At 46.2% G+C, this 25,544-nt stretch overlaps 1 protein-coding gene across 2 annotated transcripts in view; it reads left to right on the forward strand.

Moving 5' to 3' along the window:
- The first annotated feature begins 710 nt into the window (after positions 1 to 710).
- Positions 711 to 25,544, forward strand: part of LOC144829004 (uncharacterized) — a 391,507-nt gene continuing 366,673 nt past the window's right edge. For both annotated transcript variants that reach the window (XM_078687693.1, XM_078687694.1), the window contains exon 1: positions 711 to 844. The gene's annotated coding sequence lies outside the window, so the exon portion shown is untranslated. The remainder of the gene's footprint in view (positions 845 to 25,544) is intronic.

The raw sequence follows: 25,544 nt of genomic DNA on the forward strand, positions 1-25,544 counted from the left end.
TCCGTACCGCCACCTTTACACGGACCTTCAAAACTGACTTCAAATCTCTTCTCCAAAGACAATTCCAGAATTAATAAATCCCTTTTCATGTCCCCCAAGGAAGTTCTTTCAATATTGTAAATTTGCATTCTCTGCCTGTACGATCTTCATCCTAATCTGTTTTTGTATGACGGCCATCTATTGTTTTATTCTACTTTTTTCTTCTTTCTCGTTTGTTTCTGGAACATGTACATTTTTAAATATCTCCTCATGTAACGTACTTGGTTCTATTGTGAAGCGCTCTGACACCTTTGAGTAAAGACCGCGCTATATAAAAAATGCATTGAATAAATAAAAATAAATAAAACATTTGACTCCGCCCACCAACCCAATCCACAGGTTATTCCCTCCCCCTGATTCTCTGCTAACATTTCCCCCCATTGTTCTGAATTAATTGTCCGGTCGATTGTCTTTTCACACAATCCCACTAAATGTGGGCAGGGATGTTGGGATTAATTTGGCCACTACGCGTAGGTGGCTAACGCTACAACAGAGGAATTAATTCCGATGATACCTTTCCAAAGAAAGTACAGATGCGACAAGAACTGAAAGCGTCATAGGGAAACGCCATTGTCGCAAGTTTCCTCTTCTGATAACAGTCCTTCTTTGGTTTCCGAAGCACTTCTCTTTCCATGGGAATAGACATGGAAAAAAGACACAGCCAATTGACTCACAGGTCTTGTTGGTAGTCTCTTCTCTTTCAATAGTTACACTTGTGCGCATGCGCGGCCGCCATTAGCCTGCGAATCGAACACATTTTGAAGAGGTGCGGGTTTTTCTCATCTCTGTCGAACGTAGACGAGAGGTAAGTGGTGGTGCCGGCCAAAACGTTTCCTAGACACTCGACACCGTAAGATCTTTTCTGTTTGCGAGTGAAGTATGGTTGGATATGAAGCAAATTATTAGGGAAGCCTGCGTAATGGCAAACGAAAATATGGCTGCGAGGAGGCGCGCATTTCGCTGGTAGCAATAGTCCACATTATACCTGGAATTTGCATTTATAGCATGTTGTTCATGATTGCCCGTTATAATTCTACATTTGGAAGAGGCAACTTTGTTCTCGCCACCTTTTGAGGACGTTGAACGTGGGTTTTGGAACGTTTCCTGGAGGTCGCTCGCGAGGGCTAAGGCCTTCCATTTCAAATTAAGGTGATCTGCGGATCTTCTTTAGTGCTGACGAGGCTTTGTTCTTCTTTGCTGTGTGGTACCGGAGATGGTAGTTTGAGGCTTAGTTATAGGACCTTGCCTCTTCTGTTAGGTAGATTTCTGGAACGCACGTGAGAATACTCTGGCGCTGAGCCGCTGTGACTTTATTCCAAACACACGTAGGGCCTAGTTGGACTACTCGAAAAGCCTGGTCTTCAGCTTCATGCGGAATTCAGGCAATGAGGAGGATTCTTTTATGTTAGCAGTAGGTTGTTCCATGCTTTGGGAGCACTGTAGTATTTTATTTATTTAATGCGATTTTATATAGCGCGAACATTACCCGAAGGTGTCGGCGCTTTACATAAGAACCAGTTGCGATACATAAAGACTTAGGATTACATACGTTACATAAAAGATACAAACCAAAAAATTGCAATTGTACAAGTTAAGAGGTGTGGCGCCGCGGCCAGGGCGACTGACGCTGGAATCTGGGGACCACGGTTCGATCCCCGGCTACGGCGGCAGGTCAGCCCAGCACCATGTGACTCTGGGCAATAGCTCGCTTAATCTTCCCGACGGCCCCCCAGCGCCTAGAGACCCTTACGGGTGATTGTGCGCTTTACAAATGTGGACTTTACACAAGGAAGAGATACAAACAGAAAAAAAGGAAAAAAAATTGCAAATGTAGTCATTCAAGGAAGGGATACAAATGGATATACTCGTAAGAGTCACATAGGAATGGTAGATAGTATAAAGGTCTACTGCATATACTAGTGATTAGAGTTTTCTCTATATAAATATATATACAATTAGTAGATTTTCTCAGGTCAATACCCAAAAAAACAGGAGAGCAGAGTTCCATTAAGTGGGGTCGGAGGGCGGACGCAGTCACAACACCGTGGGAGGGGATACAAGGGTATGGAGAAAAGGCTCGACTGCTGGATCTTGTTTTCAGTGATTTGTGAAAATAGGAGTCCGGATGAACGGAGGTGCCTGGAAGATTTGTGGCGGTTGATGTAAATGTTGAGGCCTGCTGGGCCAGTGTTATGCAGTACCTTAAAAGTGTGGGTGAGGAGTTTAAATTGCTAGTCAGTGAATCTCCTTCTGGTGTGTGGAGTGAGTGTGCCATTGGTGGTTGAAAGTGATTCTGGCTACTGAGTTTTGAATGATCTATATAACCTTCTGATGAGTTTTTTGTCGACCCTGACATAGAGGGTATTCCCGTAGTCCAGCTTGCTTGTGGCCTGGCTGGTGTTCTGGGTACTGATTAGGATCCATTTGAAAACCTTCCTCAGCCGCTTCAGAGAATGGAAGTATGAGACAGAAACCGCTTATACCTGTGCAATCATTTCAAGTTTGTTGTTGATGGTGATTTCGAGGTTCTTGTCATGGGTGTTGGGGTTTGTGTCAGTCCTGGGTCTTTTATCCTTCAAGTTGGATTCCCACAGTGATGCACTCTTCCCAAATATCGCAATTATGTTCTTGTTGGTGTTCAGCTTTAGACACTTGGTCGTCCTCTAGTGGACAATTTCGGTTGTTATGCAGGTACTGGGCGTCTTCTCTGGAAGGTAGAGAATGAGTTGTTTGTTGTCTGCGTGGTGATGGACATTGATATTGTGATAGTGGACGATGCTGGCTAGAGGGATTATGTATGTAATGAAGAGGGTAGGGCTCAGGGAGAATCATTGTGGAACTCCACAGATGAGGTCGCAGGCATCCGAGGTGTACAATGTCAGGCTGACTGGGTCCTTCCAGTCAGGAAAAAGCAGATCCATCAAAGCACGGGCCTCAACAAATCATAACAAGCATTTACAATGCAACGGTTTCGCCTTTGACAAAGTTAGAGCTATTGGCATTGCAAATGACAAATTATTTATTTATGTGTTGGTTTTGAAAACAGATAAATAAATGGCATTGTCATTTACAATGTCAATAGCTTAATCTTTCGCAAATGAGAGACCTAACGTAAACAAGAGGGGCGAGGGGGGCCACCAGATAGGACTTTATAGTGAGTACACATACACATCTTATAGGACAAACGTTGCACAGAGGGCGTGTCATACACAGATGACAAGCAGTCCTCGCTATGAAGAGGCCGTGTGTGTTGGTACATCTCACAACGGAGGCACGTGTCATGCATAGAGTGGGATAAGTATCTTATGCTGAAGATACAGTTACACTGTGCAGGGAGAGAACGGTCATCTTGCAGTGCGAACATACATCTATCATAGTGCTGACTGAAAGAAAGATGCTTATACTGAGGATATATATGTATATATACACACACACACACACACCTCCCAGTAAACGCACACACCTCATAGTGAGTACACGAACATGCCCCAATGAAGGCGGGTGTACAGTGAGAGCACGTGCGTCTGACAAAGTAAAGTGTCCGGGTACATGAACATCTCACACTGATGGCTCATGGACACCTTTTCGTGATAACACACATTCATCTGACAAAGGGCACATGTATGTGGAGATCTCACAGTAGTGACACGCATGCAGCTTTTAGTGAGAGCATCTACATCTGACCCAATGTATAATGTACCGTGCACCTCTCACTGTGATAGCAGCTATGCACCGTATAGTGACAGCACAAGTACACCCGAGTGGAGAGCAGTGGGTCAGTGTTGAGCACTTTGAAGGTTGATGGACGGGCGTGGATCAGTGTTGGACAGTTTGAAGGGTAGATGAGCGTGGGTCAGTGTGGGATGGGCTGACTGTTGGATGGGCGTGGCTCAGTGTTGCACGGGTTGAAGAGTGGCTATCAGTGGGTCCGTGTTGGACGGTTTGAAGGGTGAAGGATGGATGGGCATGGGTCAGTGTTGTCTGGGTTAAATCATGCAACAGGCCACGCTTAGTGCTGGGTGTAGTCGAGAAGGCCACAGGCGTCAGGCTTGGGCGGGTTCAATGCTGGTCATGCATGGCTGTCCGGGGCGCTGACCTGGGCTCAGTGATGAATCGGCATGGCTTGATGTCGAAGGTTTTTGGTGCTGTTTGATGGGCAGGGTTCAGTATTAGGTGCAGGACACAGCGAGTGACGGCTCTGAGCAGCAGGCGACACCCCGCCATATGAACATAACACACCGTGCACACAATCTTAATTGATATTCTAGTGTAATGATTGTTGTTTTTCTTTTTGCTGGTTTAACTGTTTACATTGCAAACGAGCCTTTTTTGTCCTGCCTGAATGTTTTGTTTACTGTATATGTTTTGTAATGAATAGGACGCAGGATTTTGTCCCACTTTATTTGTTCGTGTCAGATCTTAACCTTGTTATTCATTAACTTTCACTGTCCGGCTGGGCAGTATTAATGTAGCACTGATTCTACTCTATACAGATTGTGTATCTATATTAGTTGCTTACCAAGGACCACTGTTCTTATAAAATACTTATTTCGTTTCAGGTACATATTTATTGCAAGTAATTCATATGTAGTGTTTTGACCATCAGATTCAAATACTAGATGGACAGCTAGTACAAAATGTAAATAAAGTGAGATCAAAGCGCTCACAATTCTAGTGTTTCAAATGGCAAAAGTGTTAATTACCGCAGAAGGGTATCCCATTAAATGTGCATTATCTGGAATATCAAAGCAATGAAATCCATCCAGTAAGAAAGAATCTAGAACCTAAACTTCTGGAACGAAAAGAACAGCTCGCAATGTTACTAGCCTTTAATCATCTACCATAATAAACAAAGTTCGATAACCAAGTATATTCCATAAAACAGTGCAAGCCTTCCTACAGTCAACACCGACAGGCATTAATATCAGGGTCCATGTAATCTACAACACAACTATTTGTTCTTGCTAATCTGTGAAATCGATTTCCGAAATGATGTCATTGTTTTTCGATGGAAATTCAACAGTCAATGCTCCTCTATCAAAAGTAACTCAAACAGCTTCTTTTAGAGCGGATATTTTCATACAATCAACCTATTGGCTAGGGCAGAAGATGACTTTGTTGTTGATATGCATTATCTGAGGAGTGTATTTATAAGATACAAACTCCGAATTATTCTAACTGTAATTCCGCCAAATAAAAATCAATCTGAGCTATTATTATTATTTAAGGATTTGTATAGTGTGCCAGCTACTCCAAACAGTGCTAAATAGCAAGTCTGATCTCTAAATAGGATAATAGGGAGTCTAGAAATACGAACTAAATAGCCAAGTCTTTAGCAAAGCTTACAGCAAAAAATCTTTGGATGATTTCTGCTTTGTAAGGGAAGAGCTTCTGGAGGCTAATGATAAAAACTGAGACCTATTCAAAGTTGCCCTATTTTTATTTGATCTCCCACTCCCACCATTGTGCCCATAAAGGGGTAGTTGTCCTGACTCTTGCTAAAAGATGTACCCACTGTCCTAGTAAAATACTTATTTCATGAGCTTTGTTCACACGTGTAATTTCATCTTTCCTACCCACTTTGCTACGGAAACATTTGTTCACTAGACAGAGGTCCACCTCTCTGATTTCTAATAATGTGTACAAACATAAAACTGTGCTAGAAGTGCCAAACGTGGCAGAGGTTGAGGACACGCGATGGGCTGATACATTCTGGTCTATAGCCTGACGGGCTGTAAGCTTATTTCCATCTTTTCCTCTAGCGTTTTTTCCTTCGACCTTTCGCTTGTCCAGCATTAGACCTGCCATGCTGCAGAGGAACTTTATTCGAATGCTCTTCATCCATTTACACATCAAGGCTGAAGGAACTCTAGAAGCCAACTCCTGATTTTTTCAGCAGTTGTGTCCAGTTTTGCATTTCTTTTTGCTTCCAATACTTGCATCTTCTGATAATAGGTCCGCCATCGCACATAGAGGCCGGGCACTTCGATATAAACACAGTGTGACCTCCCTATTTTATTAACTAATTCTTGACTAGTAGAGTCCCGGCAAACAGATGTTACTTTGTTTGTTTCCATACGATAGTTTGTTCAAATATGTTTTTATTACCATCTTGTAAACCACAGACCCACAAACCGGGAGGGGGGACTGGCTCTCGGAGAGCGGGAACGGGCACACGGAGAGCGGGAGGGGGGACAGGCTCACGGAGAGCGGGAGGGGGGACGGGCTCACAGAGAGCGGGAGGGGGGACGGGCCCACGGAGAGCGGGAGGGGGGGACACGGAGGAAGGCAGGACCACACAGCTAAAGGAAAGGAGAGGAAAGGAACCACTCACCTGGACTTCCTCGGTCCACCTCTCTGATTTCTAATAATGTGTACAAACATAAAACTGTGCTAGAAGTGCCAAACGTGGCAGAGGTTGAGGACACGCGATGGGCTGATACATTCTGGTCTATAGCCTGACGGGCTGTAAGCTTATTTCCATCTTTTCCTCTAGCGTTTTTTCCTTCGACCTTTCGCTTGTCCAGCATTAGACCTGCCATGCTGCAGAGGAACTTTATTCGAATGCTCTTCATCCATTTACACATCAAGGCTGAAGGAACTCTAGAAGCCAACTCCTGATTTTTTTCAGCAGTTGTGTCCGGTTTTGCATTTCTTTTTGCTTCCAATACTTGCATCTTCTGATAATAGGTCCGCCGTCGCACATAGAGGCCGGGCACTTCGATATAAACACAGTGTGACCTCCCTATTTTATTAACTAATTCTTGACTAGTAGAGTCCTGGCAAACAGATGTTACTTTGTTTGTTTCCATACGATAGTTTGTTCAAATATGTTTTTATTACCATCTTGTAAACCACAGACCCACAAACCGGGAGGGGGGACTGGCTCACGGAGAGCGGGAGGGGGGACGGGCACACGGAGGGGGGGAGGGGGGACAGGCTCACGGAGAGCGGGAGGGGGACGGGCACACCAAGAGCGGGAGGGGGGACGGGCTCACTGAGAGCGGGAGGGGGGGCGGGCCCACGGAGAGCGGGGAGGGGGACAGGCTCACGGAGAGCGGGAGGGGAACGGGCACACCAAGAGCGGGAGGGGGGACGGGCTCACAGGGAGCGGGAGGGGGGACGGGCCCACGGAGAGCGGGAGGGGGGACGGCGGGAGGGGGGACACGGAGGAAGGCAGGACACGGAGGAAGGCAGGACCACACAGCTAAAGGAACGGAGAGGAAAGGAACCACTCACCTGGAATTCCTCGGCCGCCAAATGGCCCAAACAAACCTCAACCAGCCAAAAAAAAAGCCCCGCATGACGTGGCCAAAAGAGAAAAATTCTCGGGAACGCCCCCGAATCTGGTCCGGCCTTGACGGACAGATCCGGCACCCAATGGCTAGCCTCCATTTATGGAGCTAGCCAATGGGAGCCGGGGGACGTTGCCGAGTTCCTTATTGAAAGCAAAGGATTTCGCCTGCGCCGAAAAGCTGCGCAGAGCGCAGCCTTCGGCAGGCGAAACCCAAAAATGTTACTAGACCTCCTACCTGGAGGATTTGTCAATCACGCTCTCTCTCCAGTCATAACCACAATGGTTGGTATGTACAATCTTCTTGCTCTGCAGCGGGTAAATATTTATGTCCGAAACATTACTAAATCAAAAATCACCACAATAACAAACCTCAACACACTACTAACCTCCCAACTTTCTTTCTTTCAACAGCCGTAAGACCCGCACACTGCTATGTTTGATGGCTTTGCCACTGCATCCCACCCACAGGCTTAACAAAACGCACAAATCTGCTAATCCCTCTTTTGACCCTTTTAGTCCTGCAACCACCATTCTCCATGACTTAAAAACAGGAATCTGACTTATGTAATCTAGTGCTCTTGTAAAGAGCTCTGATTTGGTCACTTTCGTTCAATCTAACAAGCATTGGCATAGCCAATAGGTCTCGCTTTTGGGACCATAAAAGTATTTAGTTATGCAGCACAATATCCTTGGTGCAACACCATCAACTGTTGCATGCTAAACACTTATAACGTCCCAAAGGCGAGAACTATTGTCTATGCTAATGCTTGTTTTTTTTTCTGGTTGTATGAGCAGGTTGCGAAAAACCTTTTGTGGGCTTACAGCTCACCAATTACTTGCCAATTGTTTGCTTTATTGTTGCTCTCCTTTTCTTACTTTGTATTTGATTATTGCATTCTTGTGTTCGCCACTCCTTTGGAGCATACCTACCCTCTTTACGATCCCTTTGATTGAATGTCTTGTATCCTTCCACTACGCATACTTCGGAACATCCTTTTTAGGTCTCGGCTGGCGTGGCTGTGCACATGCTTTTCAGTAGCTTGGAGTAACGGGCTTTAAGCACCGTTCCTCTTTTCCATTGGCCGGCGTCACCGTTTATGCTAAACGGTGGCCAGCCATTGGAAAAGAGGTTTGTGTGATGTAGACTTTTCTCTTTTTGCGACTGCACACTTGGACGGGCTCGCCTGCTTTCCTTCTGAAGTAAAAGGTTTCTTATCTTTATGGGGCCATGTTTAAACACATGGCCCCATAAAGATAAGAAACCTTTAACCTTTTACTTCAGAAGGAAAGCAGGCGAGCCAGTCCAAGTGGGCCGTCTCAAAAAGAGAAAAGATCCTGTTTGTCTGATCTATATGCATCTCTGCATTCTGTGCATCTTTGTGTTTGTATACATATATTTGCATGCTCACACTTGCATTTATGACTTTCTACCTATGTTTTATGCTTGTTGCACTCTGTATTAAGCCAGTATGTATATACGTCTTCCAGATGTTTGTCTCTCCTGACGGATGCATGTTTGTACTCAGTGTCTATCCTGTAAGTGCGACTTTCTTCACTATATGTCTGTCCGCCATACCATACGTATGTTCTCCTTTATACATATGTATCATATGCCATTTGTTTAAATGTGCCTCTCCTACGATAGTATGTGTCCTTGCTGTGTGTGCCTCTTTGGCGTCGAGCTGGTTGTTCCGGCTGACCCCGCGGGTTACTATTGTCGTCCCTTTAATGGTACCGGATAAAAAAAGGTAGTTCCTCCAGATGTGCGTGGGGCAGAGACCGCGGCAGCTGGGAGGAAGCGACTGTGCAGATATCCACCCTAGACTTCACCTTATTTCGTCTCTACTCAAACTGCACTCTTATGCCACATTCCGCCCCTTCTTTCCAGAACCTTCACGGATATTCATGGGGTTTCGAACATGTGCCACCCCTTTAATGTTATATCGCTTATGTAACTATGGTTGGTATTTCTTGAGGTCATTGGACTTGCTGAGCAGTGTAATCGCATTCTAAGGTCAGTTTGAGGAGGTGTATACACATTTTGCATAATTTGTTTTTGTGTATTTACACAAAATGCAAAACTGTCATTCAGTGCTAAATATTATTGTGAAAGCATCATTTCTATGAAACAGAGGGGCCTCCGGGCTGGTGCCTGTGTTTCTCTCTGTACTGGTTTCTATGCGGTCTCTGCCAGCAGCAGCAGAAGGTGGGATTGTCAAAGCATCATTTCTATGAAACAGGGGCCTCCGGGCTGGTGCCTGTGTTTCTCTCTGTACTGGTTTTTAAGCGCTCTCTACCAGCAGCAGCAGAAGGTGGGATTGTCATAAGGGGAGCAGGTGGGAGCAAGGCGCTTGCACGCTGTGAGTATGGCCGGCGTCATTCTTCTTCAATACTATGGGTTGCAACCTACTTATTGGGTGATTATTTCTGTCCCTTTTGTTGTTTTCCTTTTTTTTAAAGTAATAGATTTTATTTATGTATTTAAATCCGCTTATCTATTTCTCAGCTAAATGCATGTATGAATTCAGGTGATGTTCGAGACGCGCTGATAACCCGGGTGCCCCTGCCTCAATGATTTTCCAAGGACTGCATGGCATACCATATGTATCTGTTGTACCTCTTCAGCGCAGCACTACGTGGAGCAAAGGGCGACTTTTGATCGCTTTATGCAGGAAAAGACAGAAAACGAAAAATCACTTCGAAAACATCAATACACCATCTTTTAAAAACAATTACTAGTCGAAGCCTATAGGGACCGCTTGCTATATCGCGGATAGGCATAGAAAACGCCATAAACTCATTACAGTGAGTGATGCAGCTGTGCAGATAAGTACTGTAAAAACTCCGCCTCCACCCGATGAAGTACCGAAAAAATAATCACAACCCAAAGAGAACCATACTTACAAATAGCCCATATACCAATTACCAAATAACCAGTCAGTTGGCAGTGTGGAAGTTCCAATCGTTTATTATAACAAACAAACAAACTCTGCCAGATGAGCTCCTTGCGACCTAACCCCACGAGGTCCGCCAAGAAGACTGCTGGCACATTGTTAGCGCATCACATATATATATATATACTGTTACATTTCGAAGTTGTTACCTAAGATGGAAAAATACAGGCTGGTACAGGTTGGTGCAAAGGAAATACCATATATGGAACACTAAACCCCTCAGATATAGCTCAGCTCGTTATAGCAAGGTCGAGCGGGTGACTCCCTTCTGCTAACTTTCGAGAGAATCCGAACAGCGCTCCCCGGGAATGTGCTTGCCCAAGCCACCCCCACCTATAACCTTGACAGGCCTAACGTGCAGAAGCAGCAGGTTGCTACAGTTGTACTATTTCACAGGGAAATAGAGCTCATGCATGAATACATTGGAAAGGGTCGCGTTGGTGCTGAATACGAAAAGGCAGCTAGGACACAAAATGGCGCTTGTTGTGTCAACCCGTGTTTTACGTGTCAGCTAAAATAACGTATACTAATGTGTAAGTGAGTTATAAAACAGTCTGGTGGGTCGGCATATCAGTGTTCGAAGCCCCATATCTGCATAATAGCTACACCACGCTAATTACTAATACTAACTTACATGCGATACTAGGCCCATATCGAATTCTGGTTCCTCACCGACTCCTTGCATGAAAAGCTGATGCCGCCGCGCTCTGCTCTTAAGTATTTTTTGCATTGGCATTTGTGTAGCGCACAATCTGCCATTGACATGGCATCTCATCGCCTGGCCCGCGTTATGCTGTGCTATGTATATGCACATGTCTGTGCCTGTGTGATCTGTGTGTTCTGAGATTTGTAATTATTCTCCTGGTGGGGACGCACATTACTAACCCAATCATGAGTAATCCTGCAGTGAGTAAATGTAAGGGAGCCAAGGGGACCTTGGATGCCTTCATCATGAGGGCGGAAACATTACTTTGCCACGAGATTGAACGAACAGAGAGGCGGCTTTCTTTTGATCCTTTATCTTTGCACAGGCTTTCCTCACTAGGCGTGCACATCATGGATTGTATAACCCAACATCAAATGTGTCCACTTCCCATCATTCAAGGGACGGCACCGGTTACCCCGGACACTTCGGTCCCCGTACATGATGAATTAACAACACCGCATATGGAAACTTCCAGTGGGTTTAGTATAGCCTTTAGGACCCGGACTTTCAATCTCCCCTTAGTGGGAATGAAGGCAAAGGCACCTGTGAGCCGCAAGAAGAGCGTGGGTCCTCCGAAGCCAAAACAACAAAAGGGGCCTCGGTGCAACCATGTGGTGGCGACCTGTTCCATTGGTACACAGACTATGGATGCCCCCCACGCCCTTCTCTACTCTGGAGTATAAAAGTGCTACCATTGTTGCTGGTGGGACTGCCCTGGACACTTCTCTTGAACGGCTCAAAGAATTGATAGACACAACTTTGCACTATTGCATGATCGTCTAGAGCTTTTGGACTGTGCTTTGATCCATTTATCTGGGCACATTGAGTCCCTTACTACCCCTGAGCACCCCAAGGTCTCAAGGGGGGGCCTGGGACCTGACAATCCCCCCCAATCATTATAAGTCAGCCCTGGTACCTCTAGAGAAATTGCTGGCTATGGTATGTTATTTAGGACTTGTTGTTGAATAAAGTAGAGGCGTAAGCTCTAATAATACCTTGTAAAATTGCCCAAGTAGTGTATTGAGCAATAGCTGGATAGCTCAGTCCTCACTGGCTGATATTGCACAACCGGTTCCTGGGGAATGTGCTGGGAAAATATCTACAGGCCAAAAGGGGGAAGCCTATAGTTGTTTTGTTTTCAGCTTTTGACTGTCGATAACCAGAAGCTATGGAGTATATTAGAGACCATGGGGGATGATCCACCGATGTAATTTTTTTTAAAGCAGTCCTATCTAGACGCTAGTGCCCGGGTGGGTTACGGAAGAAGTGGCAAACTTAGCCACAGTTTCCCTGTTAAGAAGGGGGTGCTGCAGGGGTGTGTCCTAGCCCCTTTCTGTTCATATTAATAGCTTGGGAGCAACATTGAGAAGTGAATGCCAGAACCTACCATGCATTGGTAAACGGCCAATCGGAGCATTGTTATATGCGGAAGATGCCGTCCTTTTGGCTCGTACTTTCCTTGGTCTACAAAATGTTATCTCTAGCTTCTCTGCCTATATGTTAAATCTTGACCTTTAATGTAAATAGTAACAAAACATTTACTAGGATAGTTGTACGCCCAAGTGCCGAAATTTCTATATTAACAACAGGAAACTGGATTTTACTAATCATTTTTCTTGGGCATTGTATTTGAAAGAAGGGGTCTATGGGCAAAAGCTATTGAGTCAAGAAAATTGCTGTTTTGCAAAGCAACCGGTGCATTGATACATTTTGCTAGAGAGAGTTAGTAAAGCGCCCAATTGCTGATTTACTAATAATCTTTAAAGCCAAATGCATACCGATTGCCATGTATGGAGCTGGCATCTGGGGCTATGCTAATGTTGAGTCGTTGCAGCTAGCAGAAAATAGATTTTTAAGATATCTTAGCGGTACCGAATAGCATAGCTACATTTACTTGCCATGCCGAGTTGGGTTTGTCATACTTCTTCGACCAGATTTAAATGCAGCCTATCGTGCTATGGCATAAGGTCTGGACTAGCACTTTCACAAGCTTGAATCAGGATGTGATTAATGACTGTGTCTCTTTACGGGGTAGACTGCATTCCATGGATTACATGTGTTAAATGTGTTAATGACCTAGGACATCCCGAGTACTTTGCTAATCCTGACAGTTTGAATCATGTTACCAGGAATGAATGAAAGCTGTTATGTACTGATCACCTGGAGGCCATCAGATTGACTACAAATATTATGAAACCATCAGTAAGAGCACATCAATTACTTTTGACCCAACCAGGAACGCAACCCTATCTGATAAATACATTAGGAATTTATGATAGATTGTTATTGACCCGCCTACGTCTTGGACTCTTTCATATTAAGGTCACTTTTCCAAATATAAATGACTGGTCTCGCTCTTTATGCTTATGTCCCAGTGATATGTCTGCACAGTCCACAATTCAATTTGTTCTTTTGCAAGTTTTATACTTTGCCTAGCAAAAAATTGATTTTGCCTATTTTAAAAGTGTTTGGCCTGAGACAATGTCGACCTGCTTTTTAGGTCTCGCCTAGCAATGCATCTCTATGCGCTGCTTGCCTAGGCTAGATCTATAGTTGCCGACTTGCTTAGCGATGCGAGACAAGGCAGGTGCACGCGTACGGCAAGTTGTGGACAGGAGATGTGCACATGTGTGGTGCGAGATGGAGTTGTAATTACGCCGCAAGCCGTACGCGAGCACATTGACTGTCTGTGCTGAAGCTTAACAGACAGGAGATGTGCATGCGTACAGCTCGCGACTTTATCACAACTCCTGCCCTTACCATATGCATGCACATGTCCTGTCCTCTCCAGGCACGGCATCGAGCATGCCTCCCGCCCAACCCCACTCACCAGTCTAGTCTCCTCAATGGCAAGGGGGACTCACCTCTTCACCCGGTCACTGGCACAGCAACATGCAAGGCTCCGTTTTGCTCCCGGGAGCCCACCTGAAAACTTGCTCCGGCCGCACCATGCGGCATTCACGAAGGCGGGGGTGGGCTCCCGCCGGATTTCCCTCTGCGGGGTGTGCTCCTGCCTCGCTTCTCGAGCACATGGGGCTCCCTCAGCTCACTGGAGCCCCATACACTTCCGGCTGCACGCTCCATGCCGTCATCACAAGCCTTACTGCAGTTGCGCTTTCTTAATGCGCACGCACGCTCAGCTCGGGATGTCCTCAGTAGGTAAGAACTTTCCCTGTGCGCCTCGTGTTTTTTTTATCTAGCATGGCTCTAAAAGTGATTTAGTTTGCAGGCTTGTTTTTATGTAGGCGCGATTCAGCTTTCATTTTCACCTAGATGAACTAGAGGGACCAGTGACAAAAGTGACATGATTTAATTGATGTACTCCTTCGGCAATAGATCCGAGGTGCGCTTGGTTGTGTTTTAATGAAACCTTTAAAAAAAAAAGGGTAAAATTCCATTGCTCAGTTTGCCAGTAAACAAGGAAGGCTTCTTCCCGGTGCTTCAAAGCGTGATTCCGGCCAGAAATGTGCGGATTTATATCTGATATAAGGAGCCTGTGCAGCAGTTGTGCACCGCTGTCTCTCCACTGGCCATTATGACTATGAGATTGCATGGAAATGTATTTTACGCTGATAGATGGTTAAAAGTTCACAATAGCAAGTGTTTTTTCCCAGTTAACCTGCTAGTCGCATGAAGATCGGAGGCGGCGCTGATTCTCGGAGGTTGCTGTATACTTCACTTGTTTAATCAAAGACTAATAGCAATATGCCTCGTGATTCTCTGAGTCACTGGGAAACGTGGCCGCTGGACAGCTGCACGGCCTCCACAGAGAATAATGAAAGGGGGTTTGTCAGTCTCTGGTATTGATGGCCACTGCAGACGTGGGCAGATGGTTGCATAAGACTGGACAAGTGAACAAAAAGATCTGCCGTGTGGCCCTTTAAATTATAAGAAAAGAAAGAAGTAGTAGGTGTCATATTCTCTGTCATTGATGTCTTGCAATCAGTTGGTGTTGCTATTATTGTTTTGCGCTTGTATAGCGCTCAATCAGCCATCAGCTTTTGATGACTGGTTTTGTGGCGTTTTAACAACTTTCCTATGTCGGCTGGTTGTTAGACAGCTATCATCTAATATTTAGTCTGTTAGCACAATCTCTTTTTTTTTTTTTAACTCTTTATTCAAGACTGATTACATCTGGGTGACCATAGCCCATATTAACATATTTTACTTTCATCAGTCCCATTTTCTCTTTTCACCCTCTCCAGGAACTGCATAGTTAGTCATTTGCAAACATATCAAGAAAATAACAGCTTCCATCCCCCTCCCTCCCCAACACACCCACCCCGTCCCACCCACGTCGCCTGGTCGCAGTGGTACAGCTATAGTATAGTGTCCTCTGATTCCTCGCAATACTAAGCAAATTCGAACGTGGCCTGTGTGTGTTCTGTGTGCTGCCCTGGGTGCCAGACCAACGTGTCCTACCAACTTCACTCTCTTTGTAAGCATCACTCCCCACCTCCTTGCGACTGTATAAGATCAACCCTCTCCAGATCCATCAACATCACCTCCCAGTCCTGTGCTATGGGATATTTCCTCTGTCCCTTCTCTTCCTCCCTTCGTAGGGCTGACCCCTCCGCTCGGCCCCATTTCACTAGGTCTGTCTGCCATGCGGACGTTTGGGGTGTCCGGGGGGATTTCCATCTCATTGTCAAGGCCCTGACTGCTAATAGGAGCGCCAGATCTAGGAATTTCAATTTGGCCTTCAACTGTTTAGGTCTTTTACGGAGTCCCACTAAGCAGTATAGGGCGTCTTCCGGTACCGACATCTGAGTAACTGTCCCCAGTACCTTACAGATTCCTGCCCAGTAACCCCGTAGGCGTGCGCAGGCCCAGAGCATGTGGAGGAGTCCGGCCTCTTCTTCCCCGCAACGCGGACATGTATGTGGGGAGTTCGGAGACATCCTGTGCAATCTCTTCGGGGTTAAATACGCCCTATGCAGCACCATTGTTTGTATGAACCTAAATTTAACATTCCGTGACACACGCCTGTGGTGCTCTACGATAATTTGCCAAGCCTTATCAGTCAGTGCTTCATCCGTGGCCCGGGCCCACGTGTCTGAGTGTGTTGAGTGGGATGGCTGCATGTTCCCTGATCCCTGTGTACAACCATCGTACCAAGGGTCCCCCTGTTCCCATGTAGTATATTAAGTGAACCAACTCATGTTGTGTGGGCTGGTGTCGCTGTGGCGCCCAAGTGATCCGGATATAGTGGGAAACCGCAGCATGCAGTAAATACAGCCTGGGGGGGCACCAGGGATCTGTTGGAAGGACTCTTGATCCAGCAGGGTCCCGTCCCCAAAGAATGCTCCTACTTCCTCGATCCAATTCTCTGACCATGGGTTTAGTACCTGCCTGGTAATCCTACCTTGCGGTATCGGGATACCCAGCAGAGGAATGTTCGTCGCATATGGCTTTGTCGACGAGGTGTATGGCAGTGCTCTTCTCCAGCCTATTAGGGCTGTGTGGAGAAGCGGGTGACTGTCCGAAGGGATCCTGCTTTTTGGCAGCAACAATGAATGTAACTCCCCACGCGCCAGTCTCTCCGGTGTGAATTCAATCTCATGTAGGTTCCTGCCGGCTACCCAGTAGGAGATTAAACACAAGGAAAATACCGCAGGTCTCTCGTTAATCCAAACTCAATGCAGAGCCTATAAAGTGTTCTACAGAGGTACCTGGAACTATAAGATTCCTATAATACAGGAGACACACAGAAAGAAGTGAGTATTGAGATTCAGTTCAGAATTGGGACTCAGTTCAGAGGGAGAATAAGAACCCATAGAAAGTACCCATCAGCCCACTCAATAGTGGAACTTCGTCATCTGGGATTTTTTAGTTCGAAAAATGGTGTCCAATAAGCCCTTCCTCAGATAGATCTTGAGGCTAGCTTAGGACCCAATGGTTGGACCCTCAACCAGAGAAGATGACATAGTTTGAAGGCTGACAGGGCTTAGTTGCAGTGCTCAGAAAAAGTGTTAGAAAAGAAAAAGGTAATCCAAGTGATTAAAAATACCTAACTTGATGTAAAATAAGGAAACTTTATTAGGTGTGCCCATCAAGATGGTATAGTTAAAAGCAGAGTGAAATAGCAGAGAGAATTTTTGCTATTTAATATAGATGTTAATTGGTCAACATGTTTCAGCCTCTCCAGGCTTTCGTCAGGACCTGTAAGTCACTACTGCAACACTTACTTTTTGTGCTGTGAAAGATAGACTACAGACATTCTTAGTGATTGTGTATCATCTCCCAATTTTATGGGATGAGAAACCTAACCTCACCTGGCAGCAGCTCAGGATAAAGGAGGCCACGCACTCTCCGTCGTTACCTCGTGCCGATCTGAGCCGATTGGGAGGTCAGATCGGCACGAGGTAACCTCACCTCACCTGAGCTGCTGCCAGGTGAGGTGAGGTTTCTCATCCCATAAAATTGGGAGATGATACACAATCACTAAGAATGTCTGTAGTCTGTCTTTCACAGCACAAAAAGTAAGTGTTGCAGTAGTGACTTACAGGTCCTGACGAAAGCCTGGAGAGGCTGAAACATGTTGACCAATTAACATCTATATTAAATAGCAAAAATTCTCTCTGCTATTTCACTCTGCTTTTAACTATACCATCTTGATGGGCACACCTAATAAAGTTTCCTTATTTGACATCAAGTTAGGTATTTTTAATCACTTGGATTACCTTTTTCTTTTCTAACACTTTTTCTGAGCACTGCAACTAAGCCCTGTCAGCCTTCAAACTATGTCATCTTCTCTGGTTGAGGGTCCAACCATTGGGTCCTAAGCTAGCCTCAAGATCTATCTGAGGAAGGGCTTATTGGACACCATTTTTCGAACTAAAAAATCCCAGATGACGAAGTTCCACTATTGAGTGGGCTGATGGGTACTTTCTATGGGTTCTTATTCTCCCTCTGAACTGAGTCCCAATTCTGAACTGAATCTCAATACTCACTTCTTTCTGTGTGTCTCCTGTATTATAGGAATCTTATAGTTCCAGGTACCTCTGTAGAACACTTTATAGGCTCTGCATTGAGTTTGGATTAACGAGAGACCTGTGGTATTTTCCTTGTGTTTAATTGTATAGATGGGGGACAAGATACCTTCAGGTCTATAAACCATTTCCCCTAGGGCCCTTCTCCACCCTGTGTTTCTAAGTACCCAGTAGGAGAGCCATTGGAGTTGGCTGGCGTAATAATACCCCATGAAATCAGGGACTCCCAGGCCCCCTTCCCCGGTTCCCAATTGCAGTTTCCGGAGACTGATACGTCGTCGCCCAGAGCCCCATATAAGATTAAGCAGAATGGTGTTGAGCATGGTAAATATCTGTTGCGGGACTACCACGGGCAAATTTACAAAGTAGTACAGTAATCGGGGAAGCATGACCATCTTAGAAAGTGCGACTCTCCCCATAACAGACAGCGGCAAGGACGTCCAGAATCCTACACTGCTCTTGAGACGTGTTATAGCTCGCCTAAGATTACCGTTTAAGGTATCCTCCGGCGTCCTGTATACCTGTATCCCCAGATACTTAAACGTGGTCTGGGCCACCGGTATGCAGTACCTGCCAAAGCTTATTGAGGCGGGGTGTTGCGCGTCAAAAAAATAGAAGCCGTCCGACTTTGCAGGGTTAATTGCCAAACCGGATAGCACTTCAAATCGGTGGAATATCTCAGAAAGTACCTCGTGGTCTGCCTCCAGGTCTTTCAGGTACAATAAAATGTCATCCGCGTATATAGATATTAAATTATGTACGCCTCTGACCGGGATACCCATCTGTATCTCATGCGCACGTAGGGCTATAGCTAGGGGCTCCAGTGCGAGTACGAACAGGAGCGGGGAGAGAGGGCAGCCCTGCCTGGTGCCCCTATGCACCAGGTAACTATCCGACACATATCTACCCGTCCGCGCCCTGGCTGTAGGATTTGTGTATAATAACCTGATCCACCTTAGTAGGGGGGCAGGAAAGCCAAATCGTTCTAAGGTAGCAAACATGAACGTCAATGTCAGGGAGTCGAACGCCTGTTTCAGGTCCAGAGCTATACAGCCCGCCCAGGGAAAATCTTGTGGCGTAGTCATCATAAGTGCATGCAGTCGCCTCGTGTTTAAAGACGTGCTCCTGCCCGGGAGGAACCCACACTGGTCCCGATGTACCAAGGCAGGGAGGTGTGACTGTATACGTAGGGCTATTATTTTGCTGAGAATCTTCTACTCCGTGGAAAGCATGGTCAGAGGCCTATAGTTCCCCATATCTGCAGCATCTCTCCCCGGTTTAGGTATTGACGTGACCAGAGCCTGCATCGTTGACGCAGGCAAACGACCCTCCTCGAACGCAGTCCTATAGATCTTTTCCAGGACCGGGGCTAAGGTGTCCGCGTAGACTGAGTAGAATTTCACCGGGAGCCCGTCTGGGCCCGGTGTTTTGTTGCGGTTGAGAGACTTGATGGCCACTCGTATTTCCTGCTGTGTTATTGGCCTCTCCAGTTCCTTTTGCACACCATCAGACAGCGTCGGGAAGGGGAGGTCCTGTAAAAACTCAAGCACCCTTTCCGGGTCCTCACAACCTGAAGGAGCATAAAGCGTTCTCAGGTGGTCATGGAACGCTCTGTTAATCCCGGATTGTGATTGAATGAAATTACCTGCGCTACCAACAATCCGTGTTATTCCCCGGGGTTTCAGGTTGGTCCTGTATCAGACGGGCCAGCAATGTGCCGAATCTGTCCGCCTCTAGAGTGTTGGCGACGCAGGTAGTCTTTATAATTAATGTTTCTGAGTGTTTCCAGTATTTCTGCGTGTTCTATGTTAGCCTCCTGCAGTTCCCCTCGTTTCTCCGGGTCCACACTCGCCGCCCTCTCTAGTATTTTAAGACGGTCCTCTACCGCGCATAATCGTTTGTGTATTTCTTGTCTCGCTCCCACCAGTTGGCCTATAGCCGCTCCCAGCACCACCACCTTCATAGCGTCCCACACCACTAAGTTCGAGGAGGCCGTATCCCAGTTGTCCGTAAAATACTTAGCCAGGGTGTCTCTGAAGGGGGCGTCCTCCAGAAGGAGGGAATTAAGCCTCCAGGTAGGCACCGGAGTCGGCACTCTACCCCACAGGAGAGTGAGCGTGAGGGGTCTGTGATCTGAAAAGGTCTTGGCCAGGTACTCTGGGCTATCCACAGTATGCATGAGCGCCCGCGAGCACATGAACCGGTCAATTCTAGTATGCAAGTCATGTATGTGTGAGTAGTAGGAATATTCCTTACGGGCCGGGTCCAGTATCCGCCAGCCCCCATCCCTCCGCCCACGCCCCGAACACCTCAGTCAGACGGGAAGCCCCGGCCATTTGTAGGGGGGGGGGGTGTGATCTGTCCAGATCTAGATCCAGTACCATATTCCAGTCCCCTCCCAGAATCCAGGGGATGTCGGTCCAGTCCGCCAGTGCCCACCCACTGCCTGTAAAAATTTATCTTGGTCAAAATTTGGGGCATAGATACAGCCCAGTACTATCAGTTCACCATCTAAGGTGCCCTTCACTAGGACATACCTCCCTTGGTCATCCACCTTCTTTTCTAGTTCTACAAATGGTGTCCCGTGTCGAATCCAAATGGTCGCCCCCCTAGAGAATGCCGAATAAGTCGTAGAGTAAATGGTTCCTCTCCATTTTTTCCGTAGTTTCTGGGCCTCTGACTCTATAAGGTGGGACTCTTGGAGGAATGCGATCTGGGTATGGTGTCTGAGCAAAAAGGAGTGTATCCTATGACGTTTCTGTCTGGCCCCCAGCCCCCGCACATTCCATGTCGTGAAACGATAAGACCCTGTTGTATCAGCCATGATCCCCTGTAAGTAAGCGTGTGAGAATCTGAAGTGCAACAACGTAATGTCTCATTCCTCCCGGCCACCCCCCTTTTCCAAAATCCCAACCAGGAGACTACATACCCCGAACTCCCTTTCTTGAACAAAACAATTTTGGCGCAGCGATACAACCTTGCTGAGCCCAACATACAATAAGAACCAAACTACAGTGCCCACGCTATTGGGGGGGTGGCTGGACACCACCTCGGTCTTCTGATCGGTCGCTCCCGGGTGCTACTGGCTCAACGGCATCCTGTCTCGGGGGCTCTGATGTAGGATCTCACCAATATTCTATGTCTACAGGCCCTACTTCTGTGTACTGTTACAAGTGCACCTGGAACTGACTACCCCGCATTATCACACTCCCCGTCCCCCCACCCCCGGCCCAAGCAAGGGGCGACAACAGTTTCTATTAAGCATATAGACAGTTATAATCACAGTTCTGAATCGTCCAGCTATGCTCGAGCACAATCTCTTTAATGAGTTTCTCCTACTGCAGGCACCACATGCTTTCCTGCAAAATTCAGCGCGCCATGCGCGCTTTAACTTTCCAATCAACCCCGGACAATGTTGGCCGCTTCTTCGAAATGAAGTAGGTCTCGCATTTACAATAGTTTGAGCTATTAGCATTGTAAATTACAGTGCCTTTTATTTATGTGTTAATTATCAAAACAGATAAATAAAAGGCATTGTCATTTACAATGCCACTAGCTTAAACTCTTGCAAATGCGAGACCTAGTGCATTGCAAATGCTTGTTTAAGGTTGCAATGTTTAAATGATGGTACTTTGACTGATCATATAGCCAAATACCTGAAAGGGGTGGTTAGATATAGGATGACAATGGATGGGCCCTCTCTCTTTTAAACAGTTTGCGATTTTTCTTTTTTTACTTAAATTACTTTGATGTAATTCATGTTTTTAAATGTATTGTGCTTGTATGGTTCAACACTTCTTAAATCGAATAAAGCGTATTCTGATACCCCATTAACCACACACTCTCAAAACAATAAGGGAATGTAAACATCCCCCAGTTAATCAGTTAATTTGGTTAGTATTATTAAGACGGAAAACAAGACTTGTACAGTGGACACACATCCCCTTGTATGCGGTTTGCTCTTTGCTGCCTTATAAACGTCATTTGTATTATTGACCACATAGTTTTGAACCTGTACGCCCCCTTCCTTAAGAGGTGACTTGGCATTTAAAATTCCTATCAAGCGTCCTTATACGTTGGCATTCATGACCCCACATTGTTTTAAGAGTGGATAGTGTCACCCTCCTAGGCAGTAATTATATTTTAGATTTTGATCCTATGCACCTCTCTGTGCCATGATGGACAAGGACTATTAATGGGCCCCTAATTCTTTCAATATGGTTTCACCACTCACTTTGCTTTTAGCAGGCAGTGCATTTCTGATTTAGTCATTGTTTGGGGGGCAAACTGTCTAGCTTTTCTCCCCCCACCCTTTTTAGGTCTCGCCTAGCGATGCAGCGCATGCATTGCTCGCCATGGCGAGACCTATAGGTGTCTGTTTGGTGGCCGAAAGGGGACCGGGATGTGCACGCTCACAGCGCCCAGACGGCCCATGTGCACGCTCACTGCATCTCTTTCAGCGTGCGCCTGGACAGCCGAGGTGCACGCTCACTGCATCTTTCAGCGTGCGCCTGGACAGCCGAGGTGCACGCTCACTGCGTCTCATTCAGCGCGCACTGGGACAGGAGATGTGCACTCTGTACACGTGCACATCTCCTGTCCTCTCTTAGGGCTTGTGTTTTAACACAGCATGCTTTCAATTTCCCTCGCTCCCCCGTCTGCTTCTGAGACAAAGTTTGCGTTTGACCCAGAAGATGAAAGTGAGCACCACGACCAGCAAGCAGCACACAGACGATTACCAAAGCAACGACACAGGCAGCAGAATAGACGCACTCCCTTGCAGAGAGATGGCCCGGGATCCTTCCTCTTGATCCCCCAAACTTTCCCGATCTCTCAAATGATATTAATGGCCAAAATCCAAACATACAGGTAACCCCTCTTTCAAATCATGTCCTGTTTGTTTTGCACCATGCTGATTTTTATTAATAAATGAGGGATGGCATCATCTCATTTTAGCGGGTATTTAAAAAGAGTATTCACAGACTACCGGATGGGTCTGCACGTTTCGAAAGATTTTTGCCATCCTGGAAACGCACTCAACAGACGGAGCAATGCCGTCTTTGCGGTTACAAAACCGAAACCCTAGCCCATCTTCTCTGTGTATGTCCTGCACTTATGGCTCATAGGCGACGACATTTGAAACCTATTTTAAATGAGCTAAACATTCTATCATGCAGGCACGCAGTAACAAGCTGGCTGGGAGGTTCCTTCATAATCCTGGCATGCCGGGGAGTCAAATTCCTGGCAGAGGTGAGAAAATGCCTAGGTCAAGTCGAGCAGGGGAACACTGAGGAGTTATCCCATTGGAATTTACAAATTGTAAAAACTCTTTGAGACTCTGAGACGGCTTGAGATACCCTGGACGAAAGCTTTAAATGTTGTATTTTATATGATTACTTAGACGCTGAGTAGTAACAAGACCTGGACATTTTATTTTGTAACGTTATTTTATCATGTGAAATTTGTAATAATTTTAATTAATTATGCAATAAATCTTTTTGACTTTGGATGGCACAGCCGACCATTTGAGAAATATTTAAAAAGAATTCCACCGCTACATTGAACATCTGGTCTCTTTATTCCTGCTGGGAAGACTGCCTGGAGAGAACCGCCACATTTGACAATCCGTCCACCCCCACTGCGGAGCTTGGACACTACATCTCCCCTGTCTTGTTATAGGTGGCGGGCGCCTGTCACTGCCTCCTTTCCACAGCACGTCACGTGTGACTTTCAGATGGAACCGGTGTTGACAATAAGTCTCACATGAAGCCACTTTGCGGATCGGAGCCTAATATCTCAGTTTGTAACCGATGACAATTTCTGTCTCTTTCCAGACTTTCTACAGCTACAGGAATTCTTTAGAAATAAATGTAAAATGTGCAGGACAATTCGAACAGCCGGACTTCTTCTGATATAAAAACTAACGGAAAGGCTGAGAATAATCTATAAAGAATGTGCGAAAAAGACTGAAATTAGAAGCTTTTATTAATTAAAATAGTTTATTCATTTATTGGATTGCACGACCGATTACACAATTTCGGTGTCAGGTCATTACAGATTAAGAAAAACAATAGTTTGGAAAATAGTGAGAAGCAGCTAAAAACGTTAACATTCATTTCAAGAAGAAAAATAAAACCTTTATAACTGGTGAACCCAGCAATGTGCTTGCTTTGAATGCACGCAATAAGTTTCAAAATAATAATTCCTTACTTGTGGGCTATTACACAGAAGATCAAAACACTGCTGTTTGGTGGCAGTATCATGCAAAATGCATGACAGTACTAAAACAAGCATTTGCACTGCAATCGGTCTCGCATTTTAGAAACTTTGACCTATTTGTATTGTAAATGACTATGCCTTTTTATTGTTGCTGGTGTTTTTTAAACACTTAATTACATGGCATTGTCATTTACAATGCCAATAGGTCAAAATTTAGCAATGGCGAGACCTATTGCATTGCAGATGCTTGTTTTTTCTTTTGTGAGTTACAACTCCTCCTGAAGGCCCAAAGGTACTCTCCCTGGGCTACCACAGAAGAGCAAATGGCTGAGTCATGTGGAAAGTTAATGACTCGTTGCCATTAGTGTCCCTTTACATTCTGACATTTTCTTATACTTTTTAAATTCTATTCAGAGGGGGTGGCCAAGATGGCTGCCGGTTAAGACTTGTCACCCTGTCCTTCCATGAACGCCACTGCCTAAGCCTGGCAGTCCGTCACACCATAGAGCCTCCTATTGCGACCATCACCCCTGGGGCCTGCTGGGCACCAGGGGTTCTAAGAGGCAGTGGCATAACTCGTCTCCGGGGCCAAGACAGCCTGACAAGATGGTGGCACGGTGAGCAGTGCACTGTCCATGGTCCGACTGCATGGCATAACACCCTGACTTCTGAACAAGTGGTGGAGACGCAGCTCCTGGCTCGGTCTGCTGCCAGTGAGCCCTGGGGAAACAAATGCCCCCAAATGCTGCCTTGGGACCTGTGGCCCTGAAGACTGGGCCAGCAACCAGGCGACTGGAGCAAATAGTGGTAGCGGACTGCAGCCTGCACTGAACAGCAGGCTGCCGCCAAATGCTGCACTAGTGCAGAACAGCCCTGAAGATTAGCCCTGCTGTCAAGAGACTGTTGCACGTAATAAAGGCTGCTGTGGTCCAGTAGCCTGAAGCGGGCTATGGCCAGCATTGAATAGCGAGTAGAGTACCCCGGCGTCCCCTTCACGATGCGGAGAGGTGCACCAGATGTAAGGGCCCCAGTGGCGGCTTAATTAGAGCTGCTTCTGAAGCGACAACGTCATGTCAAAGGTTCTTATATAGCGCCTTATCACCGCAAGGTCTCAAGGTGCTTGCTTTGGGAACCCGTCCTGGCTTTTTCCCTGTGAGATAACCCGTACTTGGCATCCCCAAGGTGAAAGCCAGGCATCGCCACAACTGAGGCAGGAGAGGCGACCATGTGGATGCAACCCAACAAGCCCTGCTTTTGGTACTTCCTGCCGGGGTTCCAACGATTGGGATGGCAATTGAGGCCCCTCTAGACACCCCTGGCTCTAAGACTGCTGTGGC

Source organism: Lissotriton helveticus, chromosome 4_1, assembly GCF_964261635.1.
Source record: "Lissotriton helveticus chromosome 4_1, aLisHel1.1, whole genome shotgun sequence".
NCBI classification, from domain to species: domain Eukaryota; kingdom Metazoa; phylum Chordata; class Amphibia; order Caudata; family Salamandridae; genus Lissotriton; species Lissotriton helveticus.